We start from the raw sequence: 23,146 nt of genomic DNA, 5'->3' as shown, positions 1-23,146 counted from the left end.
CCAGACCTGGGCAAGACTTCCCGCTCATTCACCATCCGAACTTGTGGTCGCGGCGCCCTACTGTGATGGAGTCCTGGGCCCGTGGGTGTCGTCCGTCACACCCGGAATGGGGCTGGTGGGGCCCTCCTGGGCAGCTCGCCTGCTGCCTGACTTCTCCGGCCTGCTGCCCTTGCCCTCCTTCGCTGAAGCTCTGTGGCCCTTGCCTCCCTTGGATGATGTGGCAGGTGACGGGGCAAGGCTACTGTCCTTGGTGGCAGCCGTCTCAGTCTTGTCGCGCCGGGCCTTTTTCTTTTTTGTCCTCTTCCCAGGGGGTGGGCTGGCTGTCCCCTTGCTGCTGGCCGATGTTCCTGCCCTAGGATCTGGTGGACTCCAATAGCCCTGCACTTTGGTCACAGTAGATGCAGGGCTGGTGGTGGCTGAGGTGCTTTTTTTACTCTTACCAGATGGAGGGGGTGGGTCAGTGATTGGAACGAGCTCAAGGTTGGAAAGGAAAAGGACTTTGGAAGGACAGGGACGGGTAGGTGTAGTGGGTTTGGGAGTGGAGGAAGAGGATGTGGTTGTAGGAGAGTCAAGTGTGCTGTCTTTGGGTGCAGGTGCCTGTGACGGAGGCTGTCGTGAGGTGGATGGCTGTTGGGTGGGTGGCTGTCTGCGTTTGTGTGCTTTGGAAGAGGGGGTGACAGACACACTGGGAGAGGACACAGGGGACGTGTAACTGGCAGTGGGGGTGGTGACTGCACGTGTGCGGACTGTAATGGAGGGTGTGCTGGTCATGGAAGTACTGGCTGATGGTGGTGTGCATGCAGGTGTGAGTGGAGACGTCACAGGGAGGGAGGAGGGAGATGAGGAGGTGGGGGACACAGAGGTGGTAGTGACTGTTGGCATGTCTGCATCTGGATGTTGCTTGGGTGAATGCTTGTGTGATCTGTGGTGCTTATGTCTGGATGAGCTGCCCTTGGGTGTAGCGGTGTGTGCAGGCTGGTCTGATGGTGTGGATGGGATAGGCAGAGGAACAGGAGACTGGGACTGGGTGGAGGGAGTCAGAAGAGGGAGGTTGGAGACAGGGACAATGGCTGCCGTCAGTGCTGAGGCCAGAGCGTTGAACGATCGCTGATGGGCAGCCTGACCCGAATGAATGCCCTCCAGGTATGCATTGCTCCGATGCACCTCCCTTTCTACACCCTGGATGGCATTCAAAAGGGTAGACTGCCCAACAATGAGTGTCCTGAGGAGGTCAATGACCTCCTCACTGAGGGCAGCAGGGGTAACTGGGGCAGGGCCTGAGGTGCCTGGGGCGAAGGAGATGCCCGCCTTCCTGTCCGAGCGGGCACAGAGCGAAGGCTGAGGGGCTGCTGGGAGGGCGGGGCTGGTGCGCTGGGTGGCGGCTGTACCTGTTGTGGTGGTGGGCACGGATGTTGCCGCCACCGCTAGGGAGCTCCCTTCCGAGGACGTGTCAGTGTCGCTGACGTCTCCACGGGTTCCCGTTGTGGAGCTCCACTCACCCTCCGTCTCACTGGTGTACTCGGAGTCTGTTGTATGGTCCTCCTGGACCATGTGAGATTCAGCTCCCTCATGCGCCGATGCCACTTCTCCTCCGCCTGATGATGCTAATGCACACATGAACAGGAAGACAAAGAAAAGGGGGGGGGAGAAATGAAGACAGGTTGAGTGCATGCATTGGAACACCGTTGTCGGAGAGGACAGACACAGAAGCCCCCTGAACTAGGCCGCGCAATGGGGGTACACTACTCAGTTATTGTGACTAGGCCTACAGGTCTATGGACGACAAATGCACACATGGGTGAGGCCGGACCATGGATAGCTGTACTTGGCACCCTACAGAGGTGGGGGGCGGGGGCACAGGGCCGTGTCTAACGGAGGGGCCTAGCCTACAGAATGCGCCCTGGCCTGGAGATAGCCACAGCCCTCCTCCCCCACCCAGACACCTTCACTGTGCGCAAAGATAGCAGAATGTGCTGATACTCACCCCCTTGTGTCTGCTGTGATGTCCTCACGCGCCCATCCAAATCGGGGTAGGCCACCGCCAGGATCCGGGACATCAGGGGGGTCAATTGGCGGCTGGCACCCCTCCTACGTTGGGAGGCCATCCCCAGCAGAGACTCGGCGGTCTTTCTGGTCCTGCGGCGGATGTCCTCCCACCTCTTTCGGCAGTGGGTGCCCCGTCTGTTGTGGACCCCCAGGGCCCGGACGTCCTTGGCGATGGCACGCCAAATGTCGATCTTCTGATGGGCGCTGACCTATGTGACATCTACAGGGTTCGTAAAGGAAATCGCATCAGTTTTCTGCCTGGTCAATGTGAGTGCCCCCCCCTCCCCAATCTTGCCATGTGGCACATGCTCTCATCTTTCGTGCGTTGCACTCCTCATTCGCTCCCCTCCCCACCATCTTACATACACCCCACTCAACACAGGCATAGCCCATTCAACGTGCACCTTGTGTACTAACCTGTTGGTCAGGAGGACCGTAGAGTAGCGCATACTGGGGGAGGACCCCATCAACAAGTTTCTCCAATTCTTCGGAAGTGAAGGCAGGGGCCCTTTCCCCAGTCGCAGCAGCCATTGTATCTCCCAGACCGAGGTCACAGCAGCACTTGCAGTATAGGTCCTCTCCTGTGGATGATCAGGTCTCGAGTGACTAATCAGATAGAAAATGGCGGTCACGCCCGCAGCGGTGCGTACCGCGACCGCGGCGCACATCGTCATTGGCTCCTGAGACCCATAGGGTTCAATGTTAACCAATGCTGCTTTGCGCCGCGGTCTTCGACCGCCTACCGCCACGGTGTGCCACGCCAGCGCAGTGACCTCACATCCCACTGTCACACTTCACAGGTCAGGCAGCCGCCATTTCAAGGGCCCACATGGCATGATTTCTACTGCGTCACACAGGCCTAGGCCTTGCATTGCCACTCATACAAGCCATTCAATGCATAGCGATTCGTGTACTGTGCAAGCTGTGTGAACAAACCTGTGGGTTGCTTGACTGTGTGCTCCATGTTGTCCTTCCTAGGCACCGTCCGCTGGGACTTGCGAGGAGAAGGATGAATCCTCCCGTGTACTGACCGCTGGTGGACCTGTCGACAATGGAAGAACGACATCTCATACTTACATACCGGCTTGACAGAGCAACTATACATGAACTATGTGCCCAGCTGGAGCCAGACCTGATGTCCCCCATCCGCCAATCCACAGGGATTCCCCCTCTGGTGCAGGTTCTGTCAGTACTCCATTTTTTGGCAAGTGGGTCTTTTCAGACAAAAGTGACCATATCATCTGGGATGTCTCAGCCTATGTTTTCTAAGGTTTTGTCCAGAGTGTTGTCTGCCCTGATGAAATACATGCGGAGCTACATTATTTTCCCTGAGGTGGGCGATTTGGCTACAGTGAAGGGTGATTTCTATGCCCTTGGACATATCCCCAACATCATTGGTGCCATTGATGGGACCCATGTGGCTTTGGTTCCCCCCAAAGAAAGTGAGCAGGTGTACCGAAACAGAAAAAGTTATCATTCGATGAATTTCCAGGTGGTCTGTTTGGCTGACCAGTACATCTCCCATGTAAATGCCAAGTTCCCTGGGTCAGTGCATGACGCGTATGTCATGCGAAATAGCAGCATCCCTTATGTGATGGAACAGCTACAGAGACACCGTGTGTGGCTAATTGGTGACTCTGGTTACCCCAACCTGTCGTGGCTACTGACCCCAGTGAGGAATCCCTGGACCAGGGCAGAGGAACGGTACAATGAGGCCCATGGGCGAATTAGGAGGATCATAGAAAGGACCTTCGGGCTCCTGAAGGCCAGGTTTAGGTGCCTGCATATGACAGGTGGATCCCTAATGTACTCACCAAAGAAGGTGTGCCATATCATCGTGGCCTGCTGTATGCTTCACAATCTTGCATTGCGACGCCAGGTGCCTTTCCTGCAGGAGGATGGTCCAGATGGCGGTGTTGTGGCAGCTGTGGAGCCTGTGGAGCCTGTGGAGAGTGAAGAGGAGGAAGACGACGGGGACGACACGGACAACAGAGAGACAGTCATACAACAATACTTTCAGTAGCACACAGGTAAGAATCACCCACCCCAATTTACATTTACTTAAGGCCTCATGCGTCTCCACTGTCTGTGTTTCCCCCCAGTTCCTGTTAACTGATTTGTGACTTTCCCTTCCCTTTTCAGAGCTGTATGACCCACTGCCTGACTTCAGCTTTGTTTGCCCATGGACTAAAGCTTATTGAAATTGGTATGTTGTCATCACAAAGTAACTGGACATTATAGCACCGTTATGTGTAATACATTTGTTAAGAATACAAGCAGACACCTGTTTTTTTAAGTGGAATAAGTGATTTATTTTAAGTGCTACATATAGGTACATGATTGGGAAACGGTGATGGGTGGGGGTGGAGTAATGTCCATGGCAGAGTCCAGTTCTCAGTCGCACAGGTGCATTGTCCATATGCCTGGGGAAGGATGGAGCAGGGGCAGTTCAAGGTTGGACAGGGTGACAATGTGGGACAGTGGGATGACATCAGGGGGTATCTTAGGCTGGCGGGGGTCTTGCAATCCTACTCTGTCTTCTTCTGAGATCTCAGGTTCCGCTTGCGGGGTGGTTCTTCTTCTGCAGGAGGTGGGGTTCTGGTGGCCTGTCGTTGTGTGGGGGCCTCCTGTCCACTAGCGCCGGCGGAGGTGGTAGGCTGTTCCTGGCCTTGGCTAGTGACAGGGGCCCTTTGGGGTGCCACATGGTCCCGCAATGTGGTGACGATCTGGGTAAGGGCCACGACGATGGTCCCCATTGCGGAACCGATGTTCCTCAGTTCCTCCCTGAACCCCATGTACCGTTCCTCCTGCAGTTCCTGGATCTCCTGGAACCGGGCCAGTACCGTCGCCATCGTCTCCTGGGAGCGGTGGTATGCTCCCATGATGGAGGAGAGGGCCTCTTGGAGAGTCGGTTCCCCGGGCCTGTCACCCCCCTGTCGCACAGCAGCCCTCCCAGTTCCCCTGTGTTCCTGGGCCTCTGTCCCCTGGACGGTGTGCCACTACCACTGCCCCCAGGTCCCTGTTGTTGTTGGGGTGGTGGGTCAACCTGGGTGCCCTGTAGTGGTGGACACACCGCTGATTTACACGTCCTGGAGACAGAGGCATGGGCCCGCTGGGTGGGTGCTGTGCTGGTGTTCCCAGAGGGGGTTGGGTCTGGTGTAGCCTGTGGCTGTCTGTGGGGAACCGACTGTCCAGAGGTCCCCGATGGGCCGGGCTGGTCGTCTGGCTCCAGGGAGACAGAGCTGCTGTCATCGCTGGGGGCCTCTTCTGGGGGTGGGATGGACATCTCTGGACCCTCCGTGGCGGTGTGGTGGCGTTCGGGTCCTGCAGGGGTATAAAGGTATAAAGGTTATTGCTTCTGTGTGTGGCATTTCGTGTGATGGGTGGGTGTCCGTGTACCCATGTGCAGGCATTTCCTTGTGGGGGCATTTGTGAGGGTGGCTTGTGGGGGTGATGTGTGTATGCAGTGGGCATGCTTTGGTGATGGGTGTCCATGCTTTGTGGTCGCATGCAGGGCTTGGTGTTGGGATGGGTGGGTTGTGATGGTGAGCCTTTTGCTAGGTGTTGGTGTGATGGGGGAGGGGGTGAGGGTGGGGGTATGATTTGGCATGCAGGTGGGGTGGGAAGCAGTAGTGAAGATTTGCCTTACCAGAGTCCATTCCTCCGCCTACTCCTGCGAGGCCCTCAGGATGCAGGATGTGCAAGACTTCCTCCTCCCACGCGGTAAATTCTGGGGGAGTAGGTGGGGGTCCGACGCCAGTCTTCTGCACCGCAATGTTGTGCCTTGATACCATGGAACGCACCTTCCCCCGTAGGTCGTTCCATCTCTTCCTGATGTCCTCCCGATTGCGTGGATGCTGTCCCACCGCGTTAACCCTGTCCACTATCCTTTGCCATAGCTCCATCTTCCTGGCAATTGTGGTGTGCTGCACCTGTGCCCCGAAGAGCTGGGGCTCTACACGGACTATTTCCTCCACCATGACCCTGAGTTCGGCGTCACTGAACCTGGGGTGTCTTTGGGGTGCCATGGGTGGTGTGGTTGAGGTGTGGGGTGGCGTTTGTGGTGATGAGTGTGGTGCGTGTGGTGGTGTGTGGTGTTTGGTGCGTGGATTCTGTGTGGGTGATGGTGTTGTGTGCCTCTGTGTTGTGGGATTGTCTCTTCTGTGCTCTCTCTCTAGCCTTCGTTAATGATTTCGGGTCGTAGGGGCTTGTGGGTGATGTGGGTGTGTGTTTTATATTGTGTTGGGTGTGTGGGAGTGGTGTTAGTATGTGTATCAGGTGTGTGTATTTCAAACTGACCAATGTGGCTGAGTTTTCTATGTGTGTGTGTATTTTGAGCGCGGCGGTGTGTACCGCCAATGGAATACCGCATTTGAAAGACCGCCGCGTGGATTTGTGGGTCGGAATGGTATGGGCGTATTTCTGTTGGCGTGACGGTGGAGGTTTGGTCATCGCCATTTTTTTGCTGACCTTTGGTGTGGCGGACTTTTGTGGATGTCGGGTTTTTGGCGGTTTGCCAGTTGCGGGTCAGAATGACCGTGGCAGTTTACCGCGGCCGCGGCGGTGTTATGGCGGTCTTCTGACCGGCGGTAAGCGCCTTTTACCGCCGAGGTCAGAATGACCCCCTAAGTTTCCGCTCAACTGGTGTGAATCTATTCAGTAGTTTTTGAGATATTAAAGGGAAACTAAATTTGTATATCTAGGGACGCAGATCCTTCGCCAATAAATCACGAATATTCGAAGCGCTGTAACTGTAACTGGCTGGCCACAACCTGATTAGAAAGTTGCGGCTGCCATTTTATGTTATTGGAGAGGGTCCCTGGAGCTGAAAATAAAAATGATGACTAGTGTAAGGAGTTTGGGGTGGAGATACCCTGACCCCATGGGTGTGATATAGAGGTGTTTTATGGTCAAATTATGGGTTTAAAATGATTTTTCTTCACCATGCGTGAAATTCGCAAATATCCTTGATATTTGTGGATATTCTAAAATATTCGAGAATATGCAACATTTTTAAAAACAAAATATTCACAGACTCATTCATTCACTCACTAATTCATTTGTTCATACATGAACTCAGAGACACATGCACCTACTCAAACACATACTCAGACACTCATGCACCCACTCAGACCCACTCATAAACTCACACATCCACTTTCAGACCCACTCAAACACTCATGTATCGACTGACAAAGACAGGCGCTGTGGCCAAGTTCTGCTGCTGCTCATTATAAGGGCTTGGATGGGTAAAAAAAACATAGAAATTCACAGAAAAAAACAAAAGCTACAGTGACGTTATAGTTAGGTTTTGAATTTACTCATACAGAGCCATAGAAATTCAGCACTTATAGTTAGAGTTATTTCAAGTAACCATAACTTCAACACTTGCAATAAAATTGTTGATAAGAAAACTGTGCATGGCAAGGACGCGAGTTATAGTTACCTTAGGATGCAAGGTACAGTTACTTGAAATAACTCTAATTATAACTGCTGAAATTTTATGGTTTTGTATGAGTTAATTCAGAACGATAATGTTCTGAAAAATTTCCTAATTATAAAGTCCTTGTAACCTTAGTTTTTTTCAAAGAAAACATAGATGAGTATATATATATAGTCGCATATATATATATATATATATATATATATATATATATATATATATATATATATTTATATTACCAACAATCCTCCTGTTACATGCAGAAAGTTCCTGGACACCAAGTGGAGGTCCAAAAGACTTTATTCACCAATGCTTCCTCCCAGAACAACGCGCTTCAGCCGTAGCCTTGATCGTCTTGAACATTTACTTTAATTGTAAGTCCCTAGTAAAGTGGTGCCACATGTACCCTGGGCCTCTAAATTAAATAATACTAGTGGGCCTGCAGCATGTAACTGTGCCACCCACTTAAGTAGCCTTTTGAAACATGTCTTCGGTCTGCCAGTGCTGCCTGTGTGTGTAGGGTTAAATAGCTGTTTTGACCTTTTTCTAGGCCTCAACATTACTTTTTATTAATATATATACATCCCCCGTAGAGTAGGCCCTATACAGCCCATAGGGCAGGGTGTGTTTTTTTTAAAAGGTTGGACCTGTACTTTTAATTCTTACATTAGCTGGTAGTCAAAAACTCTCAAATTCATGTTTCACAATTGTAAGGTCTCCCTCTCCAATAGGATAACACTGGGTGATAATGTTTGTTTTGGGGTAGGAATGTCCTGTTTGGTGCCTGAGGAATCGTAGTTTAAAATCCTCTGTAATGGTAAAGTCAGAATTGAAGGCGCAATTCTGAAAATCCCATTTTTAGTAACGTGCCATTTTCTTGCCCTCTTTTGGTTTCTGAAGCCTGCATTGTGGTGCACATGACTAGATGTAATTGGCAGTTGTGTCCTCCCAGACAATATTAGAATAGAGGGTCTGGGTGTTGGCAGGGTGGGTCATTTTGACTAATTGGGGGGGAGCTATCACTTACCACATTTGCACTTCAAAGGCACTGGCCCAACTCACATACAAGGTTTTCACACTTCCCTATTGTGCCTCCAGACAGACCGGGACCAGGGTATCAGCACTAAAGCACTCTCACCACCCACCATAACGGTTTTTGATAGCGGGTTTTATACCATCACCATGTCCTCTTTAGTCCTGGAAGGAACATGCGAAGGAGAAGGGTCAAATGCATTGGTATACCTAGGATAAGTCCATCTGAGCCACCTAGCTGAAATTTAGGAAGAAACAAAGAAACCCACCTTTTGACATTGCTAGTATGGAAGTTAGACATAATAACAAGAGCTGTACAGCCCAGGAAAACAATCCTGTTGTACCTTCGATACATGATGTTGCAGGTACATTTTAATAGTTACATTTGTTTAAAAAGAATGTGGTACTTGTTGTTGTGTAATATGTACTTTTTATCTTGGTTTTACACAGCCCAGAGAAGTAGATATTCTCCCCCTCGCTGGTGTTTAATCTGACCCATATATCATGCTGTGTATGAATACAGTCTCCAAATTATTCTAGCGGAAGATGATGTTGAAGGCCTGCTATTTGGCTGCTCCAGCTCTTAGCTATAGGTTATGGGATTTGGAGCATCCCTCTGTGTTATAGGGCCAGTTTGTATGTGAAGTATGTCTCTTCTGTCCAGGTTTTTAGGTAATATCTTGCTGCTCATATTCTGTGACACTTTTTATTCAACTCACACTGCTTTAAAGGTCATTTGCTGAGGACAAATGGAGGTATATACTGTATGTTTTTTCATGATTTAACATGCTCTGGCAATGTCATCCTGTTCTATTCCACTGTGGTTGGTTGATATCTGACCACAGCTTCAGCCAACTTCAGAAGGTTAAGGATTGCCCCGTGGAAGAGGGATGAGATGTCAGTGTATGATTATGTTCTGGTAATACTGAGTTCTAATTGTATGCATCACTGTACTTGTACTCAACTCCCAAGGTCCTGTGTCAAACCTATCTATTAGGGTAACTTCCAGGAGTTCTTTCGGTTATTATGGTGACTGGAAAATGGGTCTATCTTGAACAAAAAATGATGAAAGATAAAAACAGTAGTTTTAAAAAAGAACCTTTTTTCTTGTATAAAAGATACTGATAAAGTTTCTGTGTTTTGGTGAGGACTCACCTAAAAAAAGTAAGGACTCAATTGAGGATGACTTGCATTGAAAGTATTTGTTGTGGACATTTCCTGACAAGTATTGTCTACTGTGCTTCACAGTCATTAAGTCTGCACTACAACAATACAGAATTGGGAAACTACTTGCAGGTAGATCATGTTATTCTACAGTATTTACCAATTGAACCCATATTCTGAAATCCGGAGATTGGATGGTGAATGTCAAAGAGTGTCATCAAGCTGAATCCCAGCAAACCAGTAGCTACTTTATTACTACTGAGTTATGTTTCTAAATAGTCAGTTTGTGCCCCTCCTTGATGCAGTCCTTCTAGAAACTGACTTTGGAGACAAAGCTCTGGAAGTTATCCAGCATCTGCTTTTACCACCTAACACGTCCCAAGTGGGTTCTGCATTTCTTGAAAATTACGCTCTTCATTCACTTGCAGAATGTCTGAGGGCCTGGTTTAGAGTTTGGCAGATGGGATATTCAGTCGCAAACATGACGGATAGCCACCCGTAGTATTACATGCGCCATAGGATATAATGCACTGATAATACAGCAGATGAGATATCCCATGTGCCAAACTCTAAATCACACCCTTTATTCAGTTAGGTTTGTAATGTAACAGTGTCACTATTGTGGCCTAGAAAACAGTCTTGCACAGCTGCTGACAAATTAGAACACAGCAGCCAGATTTATCACTAGACATGAGAAAAGGGATGATATTGTGTCCCCTTTAAAGAATTGTCACTGGCTACCAGTAGTTAAAAGAGTTTTGTTTACATTCTAATTGTCTTTGCTTTTCAAACTTTAGGTTGAGCTAGTGTTAAACCTAGATGCACCCTTCAATGTTAAGTATCTTAATATTAGTTGTTTATCCCTGATTTTCTTTGTCACTGCTTTCCTATATTTCTCTTTCTGCCTGTCATGTCTTTCTTTTTCTCACTATAGACCAAAGTCTGATGTTAAAAAATAAGTCCTGATTCCCAAAAAGTGGCTGCCGTGCCCAGCACCTGCACAAATTAAGCACTATGAGTAGCAGTACAAACAACCATGCCACCAGGATCGACTGTATGTTTATCAGAAACTTTTCAATCTGAATAACTCCAGAAATTGGGCAAATTTCAAGTATATAGACCAGCAGCACAGTACCCTCTTTTTATATAGTTTTTTCAACCTACTTTAATCAATTCAAAAACAAACATTAAATTTGAGGGTCCCGTGAAATAATTGAATTAAAAGGTTCATTATTAAAAATCCCAAACCATGTCATTCTTCCAGTTTCCCAATAATGTGTATAGAACACTAGCAAATTTTCAATCTGTTTGAAACCACAGTTTGAAATTGATCAATCAACTCAAAATTAGTTCCAACTTTGCAGTTAGTTGGACTCTCCATGGCATTGTGTCTCATGATGATTGACTGGCACTGCTGTATATGCTCTTTGCGAGTTGCAGTACCTCCTTTGCTTCCACCTGAGTTTGGGATATTTTTGGTTTGAACAAGTGTTAGAAATGGGGTCTTTGGTTGACAGTCAGGTTACCCCCTGTTCAAGCAAGGACCCTCACTCTAGTTAGGATAAAAGAGAATCACCCTCAGCTAACCCCTGCTTACCCCCTTGGTAGCTTGGCAGAGCAGTAGGCTTAACCTCAGAGTGCTGGGCGTAAAGTATTTGTACCAACACACACAGTAACTTAATGAAAACACTACAAAATGACACAACACCAGTTTAGAAAAATAGGAAATATTTATCTAGACAAAACAAGACCAAAACGACAAAAATCCAACATACACAAGTCAAGTTATGATTTTTTAAAGGTTTAAAATAAAAAGAGTCTTTAGGTAGTTGTAACACCACACTAGCGCTGCTAGCGTGAAAATGTACCTGGTTTGCGTCAAAAATAACCCCGCACGGGCGGTGTGCGTCGAAAATAACCCTGCACGGTTATATGCGTCGAAAACAACTCGGCACGGCGATGCGCGTCGAAAAAGCCAGCCACGCGACGGTCCGAAAGTCCCGCGGCGCAGGTTGCGATCTCTCAGCCTTCGTCAGCGATGCTGCGCGTCGTTTCTCCTGCTCCGGGCGTCGATTCTCCGGTCGCGTTTCCTGCGGCGTCGTTTCTCAGCTGCGGAGTCGGCGTCGCGTCGTTTTTTCAGCCGCGATCGGATTCGCGTCGATCTTTTCTCCGCACGGCGCTCGGTGCGTGTATTTTTGTCCTTAGGCTGCCAGCCTCTCCTTTCAGGGTCCCAGGAACTGGAAGGGCACCACAGAGCAGAGTAGGGGTCTCTCCAGAGACTCCAGGTGCTGGCAGGAAGAAGTCTTTGCTATCCCTGAGACTTCAATAACAGGAGGCAAGCTCTACATCAAGCCCTTGGAGATTTCTTCTTCAAGATGGAAGTCACACAAAGTCCAGTCTTTGCCCTCTTACTCTGGCAGAAGCAGCACTGCAGGAAAGCTCCACAAAGCACAGTCACAGGCAGGGCAGCACTTGTTCCTCAGCGATCAGCTCTTCTCCAGGCAGAGGTTCCCCTTGATTCCAGAAGTGTTTCTAAAGTTTGTAAGTTTGGGTGCCCTTCTTATACCCATTTTAGTCTTTGAAGTCACCTTTCTTCAAAGGGGACTCACACCTTCTTGTGAAATCCTGCCTTGCCCAGGCAAGGCCTCAGACACACACCAGGGGGTTGGAGACAGCATTGTCAGAGGCAGGCACAGTCCTTTCAGATGAGAGTGACCACTCCACCCCTCCCTCCTAGCAGAGATGGCTAATCAGGAAATGCAGATCACACCCCAGCTCCCTTTGTGTCACTGTCTGGTGTGAGGTGAAAAACAACCCAACTGTCAAACTGACCCAGACAGGGAATCCACAAACAAGGCAGAGTCACAGAATGGTTTAAGCAAGAAAATGCTCACTTTCTAAAAGTGGCATTTTCAAACGCACAATCTCAAAATCAACTTTACTAAAAGATGTATTTTTAAATTGTGAGTTCAGGGATCCCAAACTCCACCTGTCCATCTACTCTCTAGGGGAATCTACACTTTAATCATATTTAAAGGTAACCCCCATATTATCCTATGAGAGAGAGACAGACCTTGCAACAGTGAAAACGAAATTGGCAGTATTTCACTGTCAGGACATATAAACCACATTACTATATGTCCTACCTTATCCATACACTGCACCCTGCCCTTGGGGCTACCTAGGGCCTACCTTAGGGGTGCCTTACATGTAAGTAAAGGGAAGGTTTAGGCCTGGCAAGTGGGTACACTTGCCAAGTCGAATTTACAGTGTAAAAATACACATACAGACCCTGCAGTGGCAGGTCTGAGACATGATTACAGAGCTACTTATGTGGGTGGCACAACCAGTGCTGCAGGCCCACTAGTAGCATTTGATTTACAGGCCCTGGCACCTCTAGTGCACCTTACTAGGGACTTACTAGTAAATCAAATATGCCAATCATGGATAACCCACTTACATACAATTTAAACAGTAGAGCATATGCACTTTAGCACTGGTTAGCAGTGGTAAAGTGCTCAGAGTTGAAAAGCCAACAGCAACATGTCAGAAAAACATAGGAGGCAGGAGGCGAAAAAGACTGGGGATGACCCTGCATAAGCAAAAGTCCAACACAACCCCCTACCAGCCTAAAGCCAGGGGAGAATAATCAATACCTTGATGTACTTCCCTGATTGGGGCGATAGAACAGGGACCCAGGCCCACAACAACAGGGGCATGTTCCAGTTCTACGCCTTCCTGACTCCAGTTGGATCCCTCTGTCCATACTCTCAGGGCCCACTAAGCTAACCCATGGGGAACCCTTCTCCACATCTACAGACACCATCTGTGTAATACCTAACTTTACTTTGCTCACAGATGTATTGCAATGGGCAGATAGTACCACCAGGGCCAACACAGTGGTGTTGCCCACTCCACCCCCGGGGTGTGACTCTCGTCCTCCCCCCCCCAGGGGCAACTCTGTCCGCCAGGACAGCAAGCCACAGTGGCCCCAGACAACTGTCAGGGATGAGAGCCCGACCTCAGGCCTCTCTAACCACTGTGACTGTGGAGAGTGGGGGGTGGTAGCCCCAGGTGCCTGGCACCCTTTGACCACTCTCTCTTCCACCAGGTCAGGGATGACAACCTGACCCTGGTCCTCCCCTCTGGGGCTCTGTACCCTCCCTGCAGAAGCGGCACCCCCAGAGTCAAAAACTGTCAGGGTGCTTGTAGAAGCAGCCCTGCACAATTCTTCCATCAGTGCAGGGATGTTAACCTGCAACTGATCCTCCAACCTGGGGTCTGTACCTTCAGGTTGGACCAGGGCCAGGGGTGAGGCTTCCCTCCCCCTGCCCTCTCTTCTGGGGTCCTGAACCACCCAACTAGGAGCGGCCCCCCCAGAAGACAACATGGTAGGGGCACTGTTAGCAGTAGCCCCTTCCTCCAGGTCAGGGGGGACACCCTTAACCTGGCCTCCCAATCCAGGGTCTGTACCCACAGACTGGATCACTGCCTGGCAACCCAGGACTTCCTGGGGGGCATACCTACCCCCTACCAGGTCAGAGTTTACCCTCTGAACCTGGTCATCCAACCCAGGGTCACCACCCTGCGGTTGAACCATTGCCTGGCGCACCAGGACTTCCTGGGGAGCACACCTACCCCCTACCAGATCAGAGCTTACCCCCTGAATCTGGCAATCCAACCCAGAGTCACTACCCTGCGGTTGAACCACTGCCTGGCGCACCAGGACTTCCTTGGGAGCACACGTACTCCCCATCAGGTCAGAGTTTACCCCCTGAACCTGATCATCCAACCCAGAGTCACCATCCTGCGGTTGAATCATTGCCTGGCGCACCAGGACTTCCTGGGGGGCACACCTACCCCCCACAAGGGAAACACTTTCCCCAAGGGCCATACAAGAGTCTGGCTGGCGCAGGTCTCCTGACCTCTGCCCATCTGACAGAGTCGGGATTCCCCCCAGCCCAGAAATGGTCTCACCAAGGTCATTCCTGGGGGGCTCTGCACTCAGAGCTGACCCCTGACCCTCCAGGTTCTCCACTGGGGTCCGCAACCCCCTCTCAACCCTCTGTCTGGACTTCTGCAACCCCTCACTAGGAGTGGTACTGCCAGACACCAGAACTGGTGGGACGCTGGCTACAGCCGCCCCCCCAAGTTCTCCTGACACTGTGGGGTCTCCCTCAACAGATGGCCCTATGGTACAGGCTAGGCTCCCCTCCTGGGGTTCCCGCAGGGAACCCTCCAGGACCTGGGACCGGATCTCGGGCACCTTGGGCCTCAACCCATCCCCATTCCCTCTCCTCTGAGACTGGACATGGGGTCCCTCACCCATCCCACTACACTGGGACCTACCTGGGACACTACAATCCTTCCCTACCTCACCTGGTTGGGAACTACCTAGACCACTCCTCTCAGGAGCACCCCCAAATGCCTCTTCAAACTCTCTGGTACTCACCCAGAAGTCTGCCTCCATTGTAAGCTCCCTGGGGTCAGAGAACTCACACTCCACCTGGTGTTGGCATAGCTCTGGAAAATAAGGACTAGACATATGCTCTCCAGCAATTACATCACTCAGCCCCTCACATGAATTAACCAAAGTACCCTTCACCCAACCATCCAGTGACTCTGCTTTGAAAAAGCACCCCACATCACCCTCCTGAGACTGGTGAGACAGTACCTGACTGTCCCTGACACTCAACCCACACTCTTCTGGGATGTCTTCACACTCCATAACCAGGACTTCTACCTGGGGGGAACCCCTCTCCCTGTCACTCTCAACTAGAGTCAGTAGAGTGTCCCTCCCACCAGTAGGAATATGACTCCCCATTCCAGTTCCCCAATCCACCTCAGAGACCCTGTGCATCACTGGAGCTACCTCATACCCCTGAACCTCCTGGCGTGTGTTAACTCCCTCCTTCAAGTAGGGCACCACCTCTCTGGGCATGTGCACTTCTGCAGCATCACTGGATATACAATTGTTGCTGCCACCATTCCAGCTGGACTCAGCCCTCATGACTTCCAGCTCTTTCAATTTAAGCTCGTAAGCATAAATCATTTTTTTAATCTCTAAGTCCCTCCTCCTTTCTTCCAGGACTAAGGCTCTCTTCTCCTCAGCCCTCTTAAGCTCTGCCTCTAGCTCTTCCAGACTCCGGATTCGAGCTAGGAGCCTATCATCTCTTTCTGTTCCCTCCTCAGGGCCACTGCCCTCCTCTTTGGAGTAGTCCTCCTCCTCAGAGTAGTTATCCTCCTCAGACTCATTTGGTGGTGTTGCCTGACAACGTTTCAATTCATCCTGAAACAGGGCTGACTCAAGATCCTCCCTTCTGGATTCCTTGTTCACAGCCAGTCCCCTTTCCATGCAGAATGCTTTAAGCTGCCACTTTTTATACATAAATAGGTGCCAGAAATTGACTTCCATTCTGCAAAGGCTTCACAACCAAAAAACAAAGTCCAAAAATATTATCAATACTTCCAGGAGGACATCAGAGAACAAAAAGCAGAATCACAAGACAAGTAGTATGTGGTCACGTAGTGGTCTGAGATCAAAACAGTAGTGTACACTTAATCACTGTATGTCAAGTACAAATACAAGTCCAAATCCCGACCGCTGGTCACCAATGTTAGAAATGGGGTCTTTGGTTGACAGTCAGGTTACCCCCTGTTCAAGCAAGGACCCTCACTCTAGTTAGGATAAAAGAGAATCACCCTCAGCTAACCCCTGCTTACCCCCTTGGTAGCTTGGCAGAGCAGTAGGCTTAACCTCAGAGTGCTGGGCGTAAAGTATTTGTACCAACACACACAGTAACTTAATGAAAACACTACAAAATGACACAACACCAGTTTAGAAAAATAGGAAATATTTATCTAGACAAAACAAGACCAAAACGACAAAAATCCAACATACACAAGTCAAGTTATGATTTTTTAAAGGTTTAAAATAAAAAGAGTCTTTAGGTAGTTGTAACACCACACTAGCGCTGCTAGCGTGAAAATGTACCTGGTTTGCGTCAAAAATAACCCCGCACGGGCGGTGTGCGTCGAAAATAACCCTGCACGGTTATATGCGTCGAAAACAACTCGGCACGGCGATGCGCGTCGAAAAAGCCAGCCACGCGACGGTCCGAAAGTCCCGCGGCGCAGGTTGCGATCTCTCAGCCTTCGTCAGCGATGCTGCGCGTCGTTTCTCCTGCTCCGGGCGTCGATTCTCCGGTCGCGTTTCCTGCGGCGTCGTTTCTCAGCTGCGGAGTCGGCGTCGCGTCGTTTTTTCAGCCGCGATCGGATTCGCGTCGATCTTTTCTCCGCACGGCGCTCGGTGCGTGTATTTTTGTCCTTAGGCTGCCAGCCTCTCCTTTCAGGGTCCCAGGAACTGGAAGGGCACCACAGAGCAGAGTAGGGGTCTCTCCAGAGACTCCAGGTGCTGGCAGGAAGAAGTCTTTGCTATCCCTGAGACTTCAATAACAGGAGGCAAGCTCTACATCAAGCCCTTGGAGATTTCTTCTTCAAGATGGAAGTCACACAAAGTCCAGTCTTTGCCCTCTTACTCTGGCAGAAGCAGCACTGCAGGAAAGCTCCACAAAGCACAGTCACAGGCAGGGCAGCACTTGTTCCTCAGCGATCAGCTCTTCTCCAGGCAGAGGTTCCCCTTGATTCCAGAAGTGTTTCTAAAGTTTGTAAGTTTGGGTGCCCTTCTTATACCCATTTTAGTCTTTGAAGTCACCTTTCTTCAAAGGGGACTCACACCTTCTTGTGAAATCCTGCCTTGCCCAGGCAAGGCCTCAGACACACACCAGGGGGTTGGAGACAGCATTGTCAGAGGCAGGCACAGTCCTTTCAGATGAGAGTGACCACTCCACCCCTCCCTCCTAGCAGAGATGGCTAATCAGGAAATGCAGATCACACCCCAGCTCCCTTTGTGTCACTGTCTGGTGTGAGGTGAAAAACAACCCAACTGTCAAACTGACCCAGACAGGGAATCCACAAACAAGGCAGAGTCACAGAATGGTTTAAGCAAGAAAATGCTCACTTTCTAAAAGTGGCATTTTCAAACGCACAATCTCAAAATCAACTTTACTAAAAGATGCATTTTTAAATTGTGAGTTCAGGGATCCCAAACTCCACCTGTCCATCTACTCTCTAGGGGAATCTACACTTTAATCATATTTAAAGGTAACCCCCATATTATCCTATGAGAGAGAGACAGACCTTGCAACAGTGAAAACGAAATTGGCAGTATTTCACTGTCAGGACATATAAACCACATTACTATATGTCCTACCTTATCCATACACTGCACCCTGCCCTTGGGGCTACCTAGGGCCTACCTTAGGGGTGCCTTACATGTAAGTAAAGGGAAGGTTTAGGCCTGGCAAGTGGGTACACTTGCCAAGTCGAATTTACAGTGTAAAAATACACATACAGACCCTGCAGTGGCAGGTCTGAGACATGATTACAGAGCTACTTATGTGGGTGGCACAACCAGTGCTGCAGGCCCACTAGTAGCATTTGATTTACAGGCCCTGGCACCTCTAGTGCACCTTACTAGGGACTTACTAGTAAATCAAATATGCCAATCATGGATAACCCACTTACATACAATTTAAACAGTAGAGCATATGCACTTTAGCACTGGTTAGCAGTGGTAAAGTGCTCAGAGTTGAAAAGCCAACAGCAACATGTCAGAAAAACATAGGAGGCAGGAGGCGAAAAAGACTGGGGATGACCCTGCATAAGCAAAAGTCCAACACAACCCCCTACCAGCCTAAAGCCAGGGGAGAATAATCAATACCTTGATGTACTTCCCTGATTGGGGCGATAGAACAGGGACCCAGGCCCACAACAACAGGGGCATGTTCCAGTTCTACGCCTTCCTGACTCCAGTTGGATCCCTCTGTCCATACTCTCAGGGCCCACTAAGCTAACCCATGGGGAACCCTTCTCCACATCTACAGACACCATCTGTGTAATACCTAACTTTACTTTGCTCACAGATGTATTGCAATGGGCAGATAGTACCACCAGGGCCAACACAGTGGTGTTGCCCACTCCACCCCCGGGGTGTGACTCTCGTCCTCCCCCCCCCAGGGGCAACTCTGTCCGCCAGGACAGCAAGCCACAGTGGCCCCAGACAACTGTCAGGGATGAGAGCCCGACCTCAGGCCTCTCTAACCACTGTGACTGTGGAGAGTGGGGGGTGGTAGCCCCAGGTGCCTGGCACCCTTTGACCACTCTCTCTTCCACCAGGTCAGGGATGACAACCTGACCCTGGTCCTCCCCTCTGGGGCTCTGTACCCTCCCTGCAGAAGCGGCACCCCCAGAGTCAAAAACTGTCAGGGTGCTTGTAGAAGCAGCCCTGCACAATTCTTCCATCAGTGCAGGGATGTTAACCTGCAACTGATCCTCCAACCTGGGGTCTGTACCTTCAGGTTGGACCAGGGCCAGGGGTGAGGCTTCCCTCCCCCTGCCCTCTCTTCTGGGGTCCTGAACCACCCAACTAGGAGCGGCCCCCCCAGAAGACAACATGGTAGGGGCACTGTTAGCAGTAGCCCCTTCCTCCAGGTCAGGGGGGACACCCTTAACCTGGCCTCCCAATCCAGGGTCTGTACCCACAGACTGGATCACTGCCTGGCAACCCAGGACTTCCTGGGGGGCATACCTACCCCCTACCAGGTCAGAGTTTACCCTCTGAACCTGGTCATCCAACCCAGGGTCACCACCCTGCGGTTGAACCATTGCCTGGCGCACCAGGACTTCCTGGGGAGCACACCTACCCCCTACCAGATCAGAGCTTACCCCCTGAATCTGGCAATCCAACCCAGAGTCACTACCCTGCGGTTGAACCACTGCCTGGCGCACCAGGACTTCCTTGGGAGCACACGTACTCCCCATCAGGTCAGAGTTTACCCCCTGAACCTGATCATCCAACCCAGAGTCACCATCCTGCGGTTGAATCATTGCCTGGCGCACCAGGACTTCCTGGGGGGCACACCTACCCCCCACAAGGGAAACACTTTCCCCAAGGGCCATACAAGAGTCTGGCTGGCGCAGGTCTCCTGACCTCTGCCCATCTGACAGAGTCGGGATTCCCCCCAGCCCAGAAATGGTCTCACCAAGGTCATTCCTGGGGGGCTCTGCACTCAGAGCTGACCCCTGACCCTCCAGGTTCTCCACTGGGGTCCGCAACCCCCTCTCAACCCTCTGTCTGGACTTCTGCAACCCCTCACTAGGAGTGGTACTGCCAGACACCAGAACTGGTGGGACGCTGGCTACAGCCGCCCCCCCAAGTTCTCCTGACACTGTGGGGTCTCCCTCAACAGATGGCCCTATGGTACAGGCTAGGCTCCCCTCCTGGGGTTCCCGCAGGGAACCCTCCAGGACCTGGGACCGGATCTCGGGCACCTTGGGCCTCAACCCATCCCCATTCCCTCTCCTCTGAGACTGGACATGGGGTCCCTCACCCATCCCACTACACTGGGACCTACCTGGGACACTACAATCCTTCCCTACCTCACCTGGTTGGGAACTACCTAGACCACTCCTCTCAGGAGCACCCCCAAATGCCTCTTCAGACTCTCTGGTACTCACCCAGAAGTCTGCCTCCATTGTAAGCTCCCTGGGGTCAGAGAACTCACACTCCACCTGGTGTTGGCATAGCTCTGGAAAATAAGGACTAGACATATGCTCTCCAGCAATTACATCACTCAGCCCCTCACATGAATTAACCAAAGTACCCTTCACCCAACCATCCAGTGACTCTGCTTTGAAAAAGCACCCCACATCACCCTCCTGAGACTGGTGAGACAGTACCTGACTGTCCCTGACACTCAACCCACACTCTTCTGGGATGTCTTCACACTCCATAACCAGGACTTCTACCTGGGGGGAACCCCTCTCCCTGTCACTCTCAACTAGAGTCAGTAGAGTGTCCCTCCCACCAGTAGGAATATGACTCCCCATGCCAGTTCCCCAATCCACCTCAGAGACCCTGTGCATCACTGGAGCTACCTCATACCCCTGAACCTCCTGGCGTGTGTTAACTCCCTCCTTCAAGTAGGGCACCACCTCTCTGGGCATGTGCACTTCTGCAGCATCACTGGATATACAATTGTTGCTGCCACCATTCCAGCTGGACTCAGCCCTCATGACTTCCAGCTCTTTCAATTTAAGCTCGTAAGCATAAATCATTTTTTTAATCTCTAAGTCCCTCCTCCTTTCTTCCAGGACTAAGGCTCTCTTCTCCTCAGCCCTCTTAAGCTCTGCCTCTAGCTCTTCCAGACTCCGGATTCGAGCTAGGAGCCTATCATCTCTTTCTGTTCCCTCCTCAGGGCCACTGCCCTCCTCTTTGGAGTAGTCCTCCTCCTCAGAGTAGTTATCCTCCTCAGACTCATTTGGTGGTGTTGCCTGACAACGTTTCAATTCATCCTGAAACAGGGCTGACTCAAGATCCTCCCTTCTGGATTCCTTGTTCACAGCCAGTCCCCTTTCCATGCAGAATGCTTTAAGCTGCCACTTTTTATACATAAATAGGTGCCAGAAATTGACTTCCATTCTGCAAAGGCTTCACAACCAAAAAACAAAGTCCAAAAATATTATCAATACTTCCAGGAGGACATCAGAGAACAAAAAGCAGAATCACAAGACAAGTAGTATGTGGTCACGTAGTGGTCTGAGATCAAAACAGTAGTGTACACTTAATCACTGTATGTCAAGTACAAATACAAGTCCAAATCCCGACCGCTGGTCACCAATGTTAGAAATGGGGTCTTTGGTTGACAGTCAGGTTACCCCCTGTTCAAGCAAGGACCCTCACTCTAGTTAGGATAAAAGAGAATCACCCTCAGCTAACCCCTGCTTACCCCCTTGGTAGCTTGGCAGAGCAGTAGGCTTAACCTCAGAGTGCTGGGCGTAAAGTATTTGTACCAACACACACAGTAACTTAATGAAAACACTACAAAATGACACAACACCAGTTTAGAAAAATAGGAAATATTTATCTAGACAAAACAAGACCAAAACGACAAAAATCCAACATACACAAGTCAAGTTATGATTTTTTAAAGGTTTAAAATAAAAAGAGTCTTTAGGTAGTTGTAACACCACACTAGCGCTGCTAGCGTGAAAATGTACCTGGTTTGCGTCAAAAATAACCCCGCACGGGCGGTGTGCGTCGAAAATAACCCTGCACGGTTATATGCGTCGAAAACAACTCGGCACGGCGATGCGCGTCGAAAAAGCCAGCCACGCGACGGTCCGAAAGTCCCGCGGCGCAGGTTGCGATCTCTCAGCCTTCGTCAGCGATGCTGCGCGTCGTTTCTCCTGCTCCGGGCGTCGATTCTCCGGTCGCGTTTCCTGCGGCGTCGTTTCTCAGCTGCGGAGTCGGCGTCGCGTCGTTTTTTCAGCCGCGATCGGATTCGCGTCGATCTTTTCTCCGCACGGCGCTCGGTGCGTGTATTTTTGTCCTTAGGCTGCCAGCCTCTCCTTTCAGGGTCCCAGGAACTGGAAGGGCACCACAGAGCAGAGTAGGGGTCTCTCCAGAGACTCCAGGTGCTGGCAGGAAGAAGTCTTTGCTATCCCTGAGACTTCAATAACAGGAGGCAAGCTCTACATCAAGCCCTTGGAGATTTCTTCTTCAAGATGGAAGTCACACAAAGTCCAGTCTTTGCCCTCTTACTCTGGCAGAAGCAGCACTGCAGGAAAGCTCCACAAAGCACAGTCACAGGCAGGGCAGCACTTGTTCCTCAGCGATCAGCTCTTCTCCAGGCAGAGGTTCCCCTTGATTCCAGAAGTGTTTCTAAAGTTTGTAAGTTTGGGTGCCCTTCTTATACCCATTTTAGTCTTTGAAGTCACCTTTCTTCAAAGGGGACTCACACCTTCTTGTGAAATCCTGCCTTGCCCAGGCAAGGCCTCAGACACACACCAGGGGGTTGGAGACAGCATTGTCAGAGGCAGGCACAGTCCTTTCAAATGAGAGTGACCACTCCACCCCTCCCTCCTAGCAGAGATGGCTAATCAGGAAATGCAGATCACACCCCAGCTCCCTTTGTGTCACTGTCTGGTGTGAGGTGAAAAACAACCCAACTGTCAAACTGACCCAGACAGGGAATCCACAAACAAGGCAGAGTCACAGAATGGTTTAAGCAAGAAAATGCTCACTTTCTAAAAGTGGCATTTTCAAACGCACAATCTCAAAATCAACTTTACTAAAAGATGCATTTTTAAATTGTGAGTTCAGGGATCCCAAACTCCACCTGTCCATCTACTCTCTAGGGGAATCTACACTTTAATCATATTTAAAGGTAACCCCCATATTATCCTATGAGAGAGAGACAGACCTTGCAACAGTGAAAACGAAATTGGCAGTATTTCACTGTCAGGACATATAAACCACATTACTATATGTCCTACCTTATCCATACACTGCACCCTGCCCTTGGGGCTACCTAGGGCCTACCTTAGGGGTGCCTTACA

Source organism: Pleurodeles waltl, chromosome 7, assembly GCF_031143425.1.
Source record: "Pleurodeles waltl isolate 20211129_DDA chromosome 7, aPleWal1.hap1.20221129, whole genome shotgun sequence".
Lineage (NCBI taxonomy): Eukaryota > Metazoa > Chordata > Amphibia > Caudata > Salamandridae > Pleurodeles > Pleurodeles waltl.
Note: the sequence above shows the minus strand (reverse complement) of the source record.